The sequence below is a fragment of the Pagrus pagrus genome (assembly GCF_965226575.1).
Source record: "Pagrus pagrus genome assembly, chromosome: 9".
Taxonomy (NCBI): domain Eukaryota; kingdom Metazoa; phylum Chordata; class Actinopteri; order Spariformes; family Sparidae; genus Pagrus; species Pagrus pagrus.
Genome location: NC_140193.1, coordinates 8,410,316 through 8,423,901, shown reverse-complemented (window position 1 = coordinate 8,423,901; position 13,586 = coordinate 8,410,316). Strand labels below are relative to the sequence as shown.

The following is a 13,586-nucleotide window of genomic DNA, read 5'->3' as shown; positions in this document are numbered from 1 at the left end:
TGAACCATGAAACCATGATATTTTCTAAGACTGTTATCGTACTGCGATAATCTCACAAAATTGCAGCCCTATTGTACATATGCACAATAGCATCCCATTCACTTTCAACCTGCACACACAGCTAAGATTTTCTAGAATGTTTTTGTTTTTGTTGTTGATGTGAAAGAGCGATTTTGTGTCTTATGTTCAAGTAATTAGACTATTTATCGACTAAATAAGTACATTAGTATAACGCAAACAGTCATATACCAAGATATCTAATATCTAAATAAGGGCCAGTCCTCAACTGTAGCATCTGAAATAGTTCCTCAAGTGGCCTGAGGAACAAGCCTGACAAACTACAAAGTAAGATTATTGCCACTGCTCATCATGGTAGCTTAGCCATGGTGAATCAGTTGCTAGGTTAATGCTCGAGCAAGAGGTCCTGAAACATGCACAGATTCATAGTCCTGTAATTAATGCGTCTTAGATTAAAGTGTCCAAGAAATGTCATGTATTGTCCTCTTGCTAGCAGCTTCCATGCTGGCACGATGCAGCCGTGAGTCAGCCAGAGCCGGCCCCCTGCCTCATGCTGAAATCAGAGAAACCACAAGAATGTAACAGCTTCTGTTATTATCCCTCCCTGCTGCCTCGCTGCCTGATAGCCTGCCCTAGAAAATAGTGGCGAGGCTGCCTGTTTCCCTCTCTCTCTCTCTCTCTGACACACTCTCACACACACACAGACACACACAGACACACAATCTTATTCTCATGTTCTCGCTGTCCTCTCGTTCTCATATCTGACACACACACACACACAGACACATATACACGATTCTCGCAGGGTATGGTTGTCCATTTTGCTTGCTTGCTTTCCTGCACACAGATACTGTATATAAGCTAACACACACACACACACACACACACAGACACACACATACAGGACCTGACAGTGCAAAATCACTGCAATTTGTTTTTCCTACTGAGAATTGCTGCAAACCCATTGCTGTCAGACACATAGAAACATCTAGACAAATGCCCGCAGAAACAACAAGCTGCTACAGTGCATAACTAGCCGGCCAACACTCAGTAAAACAGATCAATAGACTGTAAGACTGACTAATTGGTAGAGCAATATATTGTTCTAAGATTCACTCTGTTAACAAGAAAATTAGTTTACGGGGCTGCCATTTACGCATCTTTTGGCAAAGTTACTGATGAATGCTTTAAATAGATATCAAAACATATAAAAAACAGTTGATAGTCACGTAACGCTAATTTTCTAATTCTTCACTTTTTTCACTTTTATTTTATATATATATATTCTGACAAACTGACAAAATTAATTCAAAACATTTATCCGAAGTTTAAATTCTGGTCAAACGTAGAACCAATGACTAAACATAAAACTTCAGATTTCAAAGAACAAAATATTAAGTCTTATAGTAAAATGGTGGTACAGTACATTCATGTGGTAGAACAAATACATGCATTCAACCTCGATAGGAACAAGCTTCATGTGTAATGTCCACTGTTATTCGCTTCATTCAAGGGCTGACTCAGCAGCTCCCCAGAAAACCTTTTGGCGCTAAACGTCCTGTCGACTTGTTCTGCCTTTTCTGTGCTATTTTCGATTCTCCACCACTGTGAACAGGCCGATGTCTGCTGGTGTAATTTGTTACACCGAAGAATGACGCACAGGGTAGTTAAAAACAAGCAATGTTTGCTATGTGAACGTGATGGTTTTCAGATATTTAAAGATATACTACGATTTTCAACGATTTCGGTTGGTGGCTTGCCAACCCAACAGGTGAGAAGGCTGCCAAGCCAGTGACCGCAGTTCAAGACTGAGTTTCAACATTTTTATCTGCGAAGCCACTGGATATTTTTATGAGGAGGACCACAGCGTTTGTAAGCATGACACCACTGGATATTTTCAAGGAGACCTCGGGACACTTTCAGCCATGTTTGCGGCAACAAAAACTGGATATTTTGAGGAAAATTCAGGACATCTCCAGCCATGTTTTTGACGACTAAAACAAGTATTTTAAGCCAATACTTGCTCTTTTCCTAACCTTTACCAAGTGTTTTTTGTGCCTCAACCTAACCATATCATCAGCACAGCATTGTTGTATCATGAAATAGAAAATTTACCTAAAGAAACATAAGGTTGCACCATATCCATGTTTTGCAGAAATGTATATTGCCAACATTTATTCTGACGATTGGGTCGCATGTCCACAAACAGCAAATGACAAATCCTACATAGCATGCCTTTAAAGAGAGGTCACTGTCACATAAATGTTCTGTAAAGGGTCTATCTAAACATGCATTTTCCATATAGGGATATAAATCAATTTAGGGTCAATTATCCTTATTACTATTGTGATAACAATTTCACCCAATTCCCTAGCCCGCACACACAAACTCTCAAGATCACTTTCCCTGCAAGTGACTATTAAACTGGGAGGAAAAAATAAATAAGTTAAGCGTACTTTTGCAGGATTCTATAAGTTCGAGTGTGCTAGGATAGTGTTGCCAAGTATTTAGTTGCAAAATGCCCCTGAAGGGTCAAAGAATGAAGCTGTGATTTACTGTGAAAAGGTTAGCTCGAGGAAAGGATCATTCGTATCCTCAGGCTGTGAGTTAAAGTTGAGAAAGGTTAGGCCCAGATGTCAACAAAAGAGTACAGGGAGGTGATCCAAGCTCACGTGGGTGGACACGCCCTCCTAAAAAAGCATGCCGCAGCCTTTGTAACCAGATACTTCTACGCATGTTGTCGATCCTTTCCCTCTTCCTTTCTTCACTGCATCATCTCTCATGCAAAGTGACAACATTTTCACAGCCCTTATCTACATTCGGCACCTGTCTGTTGACTACACAGAAGAAATTATGGCGAGAAAAAAATTGCAAACACCTTTTGTCTTGAATAAGATGCCAGACTAGGATTAGAAACCAGTCGGGATAAAAAGAAATGAGAGCACGTAGGATGGATAGAAAACAAGTCCGACAGTGGAGAAATTCGAAGCGGTATGAAATGAAAACAGCAGTACTGATGTCCTGTGTTGTTAGACTGCTCTTTATGTTCTTGTTTGAGTTGGATGCTTTTGCGCTTCCTCCACAGATCTCCAAGCAAAACAAGCAGTGGATAAAACAAGGTTTCACCATGTAAACTGCTGATGTTCCAGAAATAACTCTGTCAAGTGTCGCACAAAAACACGCTGCATGTTTGAAAAAGAGGGCAGGAAACTTGGTGAGCCGATGTAAGAGTCTCTGCTTCTGGTTGTTTAATAAATGATGGAAGAAGAATGCAACTCATTTACTGTCTGTAGCACATTGGTAAAAGCTCACTCTGACTGGGAGAGAGTTTTTCAGGCTGGGGATATGTTCTATAATCCCTGCATTTAATCAAGTTAAACTCTGGAAAAAATACTTTTCAATTCATCTGAACCGGAGGTCAAAAACAAAGAAACCTCAGTAATTTCTCATGAGGGGGACACAAGACAGGCAATCCATTTTTGGCTCTGTCCCACTGTTTTTAAGCAACTGTGTCCTTTGACCTCCTGAGGTATTCAAGGCTCTTTAAGCAGCTGTTTCAAAGGCAGACCTGAGGATCTGAAGCTGACACACACACACACACACACACACACACACACACACACGCACACACACGCACACACACACGCACACACACACACACACACACACACACACACACGCTAAGCTCAGGTTGCACAAGCAGCAGGTTATAATAGGCACATGGCAATATATTAACTCTTTGCTGAGCAAATCGTTACACACCTTTTGGAAATGGTGTTGGAGGTTGTCAATCTATATATTTAAAAATCTACTATTGGTCGACATCTTGTGTTAATGTGCATGGAAGGGTAAGTATTGCTGTGCTATATGCATTTTGGGGGACAGTAGAAAGGATGATAGTGAAGCAGAGGACAAGCCAAAACACGCACTGGAGCATAACTCTTGAGTAAAGACACAGGAGCCAGCTGTACTCACATACCTGAGGAGTGTAAAGGTGGGGGTGGGGCTGCATCAGAGAGGAGTCCTCTCTCTCAGAAGAAAAGTGTTTAGGTACGATCGTATCGTTCACGTGTTCTTATTTGTAACCAAGTTCTGACTACATTTCTAGTATCTTTCACATTCGAACAGAGCTGCAACAATTAATCAATTAGTTGTCTAAATTCTAAGTCTAAAATCTCTGATTTCAGCTTCTTTACTCCTCTATGACAGTAAACTGATTATCTTTGGGTTGTGGATAAAACAAGACATTTGAGGAAATTTTTAGACCCAACAACTCATCCATTAACTGAGAAAATAATCGACAGATTAATATACTATGAAAATAATCGTGGAAGCCAAAGTTGAAGCCCTAGATCCAAATAGACCATAAACCCTGTGCCTAAAAACTCAACAAACGGCTTCCCTGAAAAGTCAATTGTCCCATTGTGTTGCAAGTAACATCAGCTCCATCTTCATTTGCTTTGCTAATGTTTGGACACACATTTAAACAATTCAATAAATCCATCGCAACCACAGTTCATACAATAATGAGCCCTACTGTGTCTGTGTGTTGCTCACAAACACATCAACACTAGTAGACAGCGAAGACAAGAAATGTGTGCAACTGTGATCAAACCAAATTTGCCAACAGTGAAATCAATGAATGATGTTCAGCGACCAATAGCAGCACCAATTGCCCAGGTGCCCATCAGTATTTCATGTTCTATTTATTTGTAATCATGTTGCCCAATCTTAATTGCAATCTTTTTCTTAATTTTGAAACACCCTGTAGACTATGGCCAGACTTGAAATAGCAATGGAATTTCACTGCTAGCCATAACTCGTCTGGCATTAATTACAAAATGTAACCCATCCAATTAGCAGCCATCTTGTTGGCTGCATCACTCAACTGGTATGTTAACATGGTGCTCATCTGCTCATCAATTACGTTATGTAAATTCTGGAAACAGAAGAGGGCCTTCAATACTGCAATCTCTACGATTTGATTCTGAACTGTTTCTAGATGCTAATCTAAAGACTACAAAACTCTGGATGGATAATCTGAGCAAAAAGTCTGTCAGAATAAACTTCACATGTTCAGGAAAAGATAGGACCGACAGGAATTCAGCAGCTAAACTAACAAAAGAGAATGAAGTAAACACATTTCAACAAAAGCCATACATCTACTACTGCTTCAAATATACCATACACCAATTGATGCCAATCTGTTACCCCGTATTTCCCACCTGCCCTGTCACCTTCTCTCCCATTCCAGGCCTCTTCCATCACACACCCAGTGATCATCACTAATCATGTTAATACTTTAATGTCTTTATGTTGCACTGTCCTAATCCAACCTCTGCAAGGCTAGCTAAGTCTATCTCGCAGCCCCTGAACTATAATCTAGCTCACTTTATCTCCCCTCTCTGTTGGCATAATCTAGCCCTGCATTTTTCAGAAACTGGGTTAGAACACACAAGTGACTCATAATAGGGCTGATACTGATGATGAATTACAACAGATATCTAGAGCCTCTATTTATGTTGCCAAGGCCTACAGGCTTGTGGGCTAGTGGAGTAAAAAGTCAATCTCACTGAATAAATCAGAGCATTTTGAGTCATTTTTGATGGCAGCCCTGAGAAAAGGATGGACATAGTGAGCTTAAGAAAAATCAAACAGAGACTTATCCAGGAGCTCGTAGAATAAATTTGAATGTGATAATCTCTACAAATGTAACCACACCTGAGTAAGAAGTAGGGGGTCTGTCTCTAGCTCCTCTCCCTGGCTGGATAACATGCTGCTTCAGCTAATCAAACCATTATGAGTGCCGGCTAACTGAGAACACCATTACCATAATGTGCAGTTTCATTTGATTAGTTCTGCATGATCCAGATAAGCCAGTGCTGGACCAAGAGAGAGAGAAAGAAAGAAGAGGAGAGAAAGAGTAGGTGTCAGGGGAGAGGATGGAAGAGGTGACCCTGATCTGACGAGAAATTATCTAAAATAAAATTTCAAAATGGAAAAGAAGGAGAGCTGAAAATACAACAGACTCCATGAAAAGATACTACTGAGGTACTTAATGATTTTTCACAGAAATGTATCCACATGATTCTTTACTACCAATCAAAACTTTTATGGCACAGCTATTAATATGGCACTACTTGCTTTCCATTCTGGAAATCTAGATCTGTCAAGGCACCTTCATGTTGGCATTCTGTAGCTGTCGTATCTTGCACAGAATAAACACAGCTGTGTTTGGGGCTCGGGAGACGATTTTTGCTACAGAATTGTGCCATATCCGCCCCAGCAACAGACCACTAACTAGCAGCCTTTCTGAGAGCTATCTGGCTGGATATTTATGTGAATGGATGGCCATTCCGGCTAGTTCCCTTGAGGACTGCCAGTCAGACAGACTGAAAGCGCTGCTGCTCAGGACATTGATGGCGATCTGGGAGTGCTACCAGCCAGTGCCAAATTAGGCATATTTGTAAATGTATGGCGACTATTTTGTATCAAATTTAAGAATAATGAGAAAGTAATTTCCCTTTATGAAATTACAGATGCATGACACACAAAACTCATGGGATAAGCTGGCACAAAATCACCAGTAACTTGGCAACAGTAAGGTCTGTGTGCTGCCACTGTTAAAGCTGGGGTTGTTAAAATTGTAGAAACCAGCACAAGCAAGCTACATTTTCAAAGTATCCAACCAAAAAATAATTCCAACCCCTCCAGAGACACTGGGAGATGTGTTAGCTGCTAGTTTGCTACATTCAACAAGCTCTCCTAGCTTTAATAGTCCAATAAATACATAAATAAACAACTCTGTTAAATGCCACAACCATGTAAACACAAGCAAAATATCCGTTAGAAAACATACCTCAATCTGAAAAGGGTACCAGGGCTACATTTACTTCTTACTGCTGTAGATGTGTGCTATATGCTTTGTGCTAACATTCGTCGCCAAAGGAGGCAGTCGTCTCTTTTATTGGGCTCGGGGCTATGTACTTTGTTTTAGTGGGTTTAGCAGCTAGATGACAGTCTTTCACTGCCACTGCGGGTCACAAGTTTTTTGGCTCAGGGGCAGTGTGCTTTGTGCTTTTGAATTAGTTGTAAAAAAAAAAAAAAAAGGCTCAGGGGCTGTATACCGTGGCCACAGCATTTCCATGTCATTGCTAATCACATTTAATTACTTCCTGTCTCACTCTCATGGAAGAATACACCTAACATTATTATTACGAACGTAAACAACAAACATGGTTGTTGTTCGTACTCATCGCTCTCAGGCTTGCATGTTATTATTGGGAGGTTTTGGCTACACTTTCTCTGACGTTCTTGGGCGACTAGCTTACCAATAGCTTTAGCAATTCAACCACCTTGCCTTCAAGAAGACTCTTATAACGCGCAATGAGTGCATGCAAGAAGGCAGGTACATAGGTAGACAGACAGTTACACTGTCCTATCTTTTCATGAGACGAATTAAACGATTGTATGGGCTTATTTAAAGCTTTCAAATGCCACAAATACTGGATGTTTATGTTTTATTTGTCAAAGCATTTGACTTATTGATTGCTGTAGGGGTGTTAAGAGACAACTCTAGCTTAAACTGAAATGGCAAAACTCTGACTATCAAGCACTGTGGTTACTGTGCTCCCCAACTGCAAATAGGACTGTGAGCTTTCCAAGGGTTATAATAGAATGGGAAGGCAGCTGGTCCTCTTGGTTAAACATGAACAGGCTGCTCTTTGACAGGGCTGTCACCGACAGTCAGCATAGGTCACAGAGAGACTTGTCTCACTTAAATAAAGAGGAGGATCTAATGAGGAATCTTAAAAAGGTATGTCAATTTGAAACACTCACAAGTGCGATTCTTCTCATTTGTGGTAAGGGTTTAACTTTACTGAGAATTTAAACAAAAAACTACATTAAAAGGTGACAGAAGTGAAAGTTAATTAATACCAACACTTTTTTCAAAGCTCTCCTGGCAGGCCTACTAAAATAAGATACGCAAATGCTAGCATCTTTGAAGCCTGATAATGTATCTTGCCTGCAGCACCCAGCCAGCAGTCTTCATACTAACACTGTCAGTTAACACCAATACTAAGCTGTCAGCACTACTGAGCACCACGCTGAGGGTGTGCCTTACCAACGTTGAGACTAACCAGACATAAGGTGTCAGGCACAGATAGAGAGAAAAAGGAAGAGCCGACACCTCAAAGCAGGCGAGAAAGGAAGAAGCTAAAGCTCATGGTGCGTAGAGATGACATCCTCCTGGAGTGGCACGATTATGAGATAAAATATAAGTCAAAAACAGAATTTGGGCTCATAAATTCTCTAACAGTCTGTGCTCCCAGCCCATCCCACATTGTATACACATCTCAGCCTTTCAACCCGGCAGGAACAATGGTTGACCTTTGACTTCTCTGCTATGTGTGCTCTGGTTTATGATGTTTAACTAGGAAGCTGTCATCTTTATGCATCTTCTCTACAGGCACTGGCCAAACCTGCTGAGACACATCTGCACAAGCGGCACGAAGATAAATTAGCGGTGAGAGGCCTGAGGATGTCAAAGTGGACATGAATTTGCTGCACCTCCTAGCTTGCCACATTAACAGTAATGAAACAGCATAATGCTTGCACCCTTCAACCAAAGCATTAAAGATGTAGCGCTAGCAGTAAAACAGAATTATTCAACGCTGTGCCTCAGTTAATGGCTTCTCCAGCTCTGACTGAAACGATAGAATATCATCAATCGAGGGATAAAGAAGAAACTCCTCGCAAATCTCTAAAGGTAACTTAATTTTTGCCTTTTGGTGTCAAGCTGTTGACCGACAGTTTCTCAAACAGTTTATATGCATATATTACAGGCCTGCAAGACTCAGGATTATTCCAACTCAAGTGAAGACAATTGGCAGACATAACAGGCTTTTTTGGCTATTGTTAACCAACTAGGGTTGCAAGTCCAAATCATCAGTGCACTGCAACTGTAAAATTCGCAGGTAATATAATGATTATATATTCCCCCATTCATCTTTTTCTGCCCCATGTTCTGTGACAAACAACAAACAAAAAAAAGTTTTCATGTTGGCCAACACATACGCTGATACTGAGCAATATGTGATGTAGGCCGATAATATAGCCAACAGATTGATCAGGCTGTAGTTTCGAGGTAAACCGCGATATGAAATTTGATGGTTATCCTACCATGTACATTTGCTTATCTATGGTATTGAATTCTGCCATAGACATCTTCTTTAAAATATACATATATATATATTTCTGGAGCCCGACCAACAAAGCGGTTAGCTGATATTATCGGCCGATATTGGCATACCACAGATGTTTACGGTTTCAGTTCACTGATGTAATTTGAGACAATGGACTGTAATGCTAAACCGTTAAACATCCTGCCTCTATTACATATTTTGGTCACAAGTGTTTGATAACCACATTTGAGGGATCAGCCAATATATGAATATTGAACTTTTTTTTTCATTCTGTGGTTGACTAAAAATTGTCAGGGTATAAAGTAAGGGTAGATAACAGTTTGCCTCCCCACCATATCCACAGTTACATTTGAGAAAGCTGCCTTTTGATCTGCTGATTATACTTAAGTCCCAACTTGCTCCCATGAGACCCCCCTCCCCCATGCTACCAGGTGCAGTTTATCCCCATTACCCCTGCCACACCTGTGCCCCCCCTCTGTCTTCAAGTATCCATATCCTCCTCTCACTCCGCCTCACTTCTTACTATCTGCCGTCTCTCATACACACTTCTGCTGTACACCGCGGGGATGGCAGGTTCAGGTGTGCTGCTCAAGTAAACCAGGGCCATTGCTACAGGCAATTTAATCTTCACCAGCTGAGTCCAGCCACTCTTGTAACTTAGGACGTCTTCTTGTTTAGGCAGAGGAATGGCAAATACATTTCAAGTCCACTACAGGCTTCTCCTCAGCACAAGAGTGATTAATTTATAATGTGCTTATTAATAAAAACTGGTCAAAGTGCATGTCGCTAAACCCATCAAAACAAACTTGCACAGCCACCGATCCTTCTGTGTGTTTCGGCTATCAGAGATGGGGATGTGCAGGATTGCGTCATATCTTGAGTCTGGTCGAGCACAAAATCCACTGTGGCAAAATAATCCTGACTACCACTACCGCTTTAATATATAATATGGTGGCAATCAACAGCCTGGAATGGTGTCCCAAATAAAAATGTGCAACATGGCAGGCCTAATTCCCAAGATAAGTAGTTCAGCTTCAGCAACCATCAGACAGGGATTCCCAAACGTATTCAGGTCAAGACCAACCACAAACCCCCATCATTCGGACCCCCATCTGCTGAGTTTTCGGTTAAATGGATTCCTTCGGGGATGCACATTTTAAGCAATTTCTTTAATTCATAATCATAATCTGCAACAACAATGTGAAATATGTTGGAGGTTTTTTCCAAAAACCAAACCATACTGAGGCTACGAAATGGCAAAAATGTAATGATGATGCTGTAGAAAAGTCACTAGAAACAATTGCTGATTTTTTTTAAAAAACAGTAGAATTACAAAGGGTATGTTTGTATTATTGCCTCATTAATATTGTAAATATTAAAATTCTGAGTTTGAATTTCTTCTTAAACACTACATAGTGCCTCTTCAATCATTAATCACTAACAACCCTAATTCCTTCATTAATTGATACCGTAGAAAAGCTACTCACAATTTTAGAAAACAGTAAAATTACAAAGGATATACACATCATGTCATGTGGTGTGGGGGCTTCTGGTGCCACCTTCACGGATCCCTAATCATACAGTAATCAAAATTAGTTAGGGATATTTTGCCTGATTGTTTATTCTGTGACATATCTGAATTTCTATTTTGCATTTTGTGAATATTTTGGTCCCAATATATAATACTATACATTTCACTTTGCATATCCATGCAGATGCAGATGCACATATGCACTAGAGGTGTTGCAATTTCTTGATTACAAGATGCATCGCGATGCTGACTTGGAAGATTCTGCATCGATGCAGAGACGGAGCATTATCGAGATCTGCAGCTTATGTTGATTGTTGATTGTCCCGCCTCAGCAGGACAATAAAAGTTACATTGCAACGTCACTCCCAAGGAGTACTTGTTTTAAACGAGCATCTCGGGCCACATGTCGGATCTCATGAACTTGCTGGGAAGCACGAACTGGACTTGAGCCATCAGTAATAACAGTTACAGCAAGCCCAGCTTATCAGCCAAGATCTGAGGAGGCGCCGTCAACTTTGCCATCCAGCTATGAGAGAGGTGTGTGCAGCAGACTCAATAAAGTCCTTATCTTAAAGCTGCCGTGTGAAAACAATATTATTGTAGATGGAGGCACTGCAGATGAATAAATGTTTTGTTTTTGTAATGTTCATGCATTGAAAAGATGCAGCTTTTATTTTGCAGACTGCTGCAGTCTGATTATTGGAAGGACTTTCTGAATAAAAAGGCATTTAACAGATGAAAAAGTAGCCACGTGCAGTCACACAGATCATTGAGGATGCCATACAGCGAGATGCATCCAGAATCATTTCATTGTGAAACGAATTGTGAGGCCGGTGAAGACTCACACCTCTAATACGCACCCATATCCCAAATATCTCGAACTAATTTTGAGTGGTGTACTTCCAGGGATGGAAAACTGAACCCCAGCTACTGGATTTCATTCACAATTCCCTCCTCTGCCGAGATCCCATTCAGAACCAATCCCGTCTCTGAGCCCTCTCCAGCCTCTGAAGTCATTGTGCAGTTTAGACAGGAGAAAAGGACAAGAAAGAGCCGGGGAGGGAGAGATAGAGGCTAGACAAACAGGACAGAGCAGGGTCCATATGATCTCAGCAGCGGCAGCAGACTGGCGAGCAGCAGGCAGCGGAGGAGCCGACTGCGACCCAAAAGATGTGGCACGGATGGTGGAGGATTACGTCATCGAGAAAAAGGAGGACGCCTCATCACAGCAAAACCCTCACATCCATTACTTAACACCACAGAGTTAGCAGACATGGGCTGTTTTCTGGCATTCACGTCGGGATGAAAATGAGCAATTACTGATGCACTGTAAGCATATTGGACATGTTTTTTTTAACAACCGGTGCAATGAATGACAAAAAAAAACCCAAATGCATCTTATATATAGGATCTGTATTCAATATATCTATTTACCAAGAAGAAGAAGAAGCAAATTAGCTCATTAATCACTAATTAAAGGCTTTAAGATATGATACAGGAATGTCATCTGTATTTAAAGCCAACTGACTGGGTCCCCTGAACGCCACCTGGACTCTGTCATTAAAGGGCTTATTGTGCGCTGTGTAATGAATTAGCTATTAACGGCCTATTTAACTAAATTATAAATGTCGACTTGAGGAGGGCCGAGCAACCTTTAAACGCCGATTCGATAAACATTTAAATGCACAGCAAAACGCTGCGCACACTGGATTAGCTCCCGTTTCGCAGCTACATAAAGTATGCTGCGAGATATTGAATGAGCTAGCTAACAGGCGAAGCTACACAACCCACTGGCTATTAAGGTTAGGGATTCAAACGTACGTTAAGGCTATTTATTATATTTTCTTCTAACCCCCACTCGAACAGACACATGTGTAACAACAAACCAAGCCCTTTAGATAAGCGTCACCTATGTGTTGTTTCGCAACGTTAGCCGTTTTAGCTGTGCGGGGAGCAACTTGGATAAAAGTGACAGCGCTAAGCTAGCTAGCTAGCTAAGCTAACGTCAGCTGGCTGTGAAAACTGGTGGCCTGTGAATGAGCGTCTTTCTTACCGTCATAAACTGCTCCAGGGGCGTCCAGTTTTTAAGGAATATATTTTTTGCTGTATGAGGAAATGGTTTGTGTGGGGGCGATATAGCCCGAACATCCAAGATCAGTTCACCCGCTGCCGATGAAACCCGAGCATCATCATTATCACCGTCTTCATCAGTACTTGGAGTCCGGCGCTGCTTCACACACATCCATCCAGCAGAGCGGGGCCTCCTCCGGGCTCGACCATGCAACTGGCTCGGCGACGACGGATAATCCACAAGACGGGAGCCCCCGCAGTAACCATTGGCTAGACACGGCGACTAGCAGTCATTTCAGGTCGAGAGGATGAAAAATATATTCCCACGCAGGCGTAAAAATAGAGAGACGTGGTCAGCGGGAAGGTTGCGAGTGAAAATATTTGGATATCAAATCAGAGAAAAGGCAAATGTTGCGTTTGTGACTTTCCCAACATGAGCCCGTCCGTTGTAGTCAGCGTCCCCTGCTCTCTCTGCAGCTGCTCTGCCTGCCTGCCCGTCTGCCTTGCAGCACAGCAGCGATCAGCAGAGCGACGTAATGGCGCAAAGCGAGCGCGCAGGGGCGGGGCCACGGAGCGGGAGGCGCGCAGTTTGTTTTCGAGCGCACCCTTTACCTGCACTGTGAGCCTTTAAGAGTTTTGTTGAAAGTAACTAAAAAGCAGCGTGATAAGTAATTTATTACTCTACGCAGACAGTAATATTGTAGCATAATATATTACTTTAAAAATGAAGATAACTTGTAATATGTTATATATTACATTTT

General features: G+C 41.5%; 1 protein-coding gene across 2 annotated transcripts in view; it reads right to left on the bottom strand.

The window, feature by feature from the left end:
* The window catches only part of ptpn4a (protein tyrosine phosphatase non-receptor type 4a), a 76,634-nt gene extending 63,318 nt beyond the window's left edge, over positions 1 to 13,316 (bottom strand). For both annotated transcript variants that reach the window (XM_084362095.1, XM_084362096.1), the window contains exon 1: positions 12,809 to 13,316. The gene's annotated coding sequence lies outside the window, so the exon portion shown is untranslated. The remainder of the gene's footprint in view (positions 1 to 12,808) is intronic.
* Positions 13,317 to 13,586: the final 270 nt, after the last annotated feature.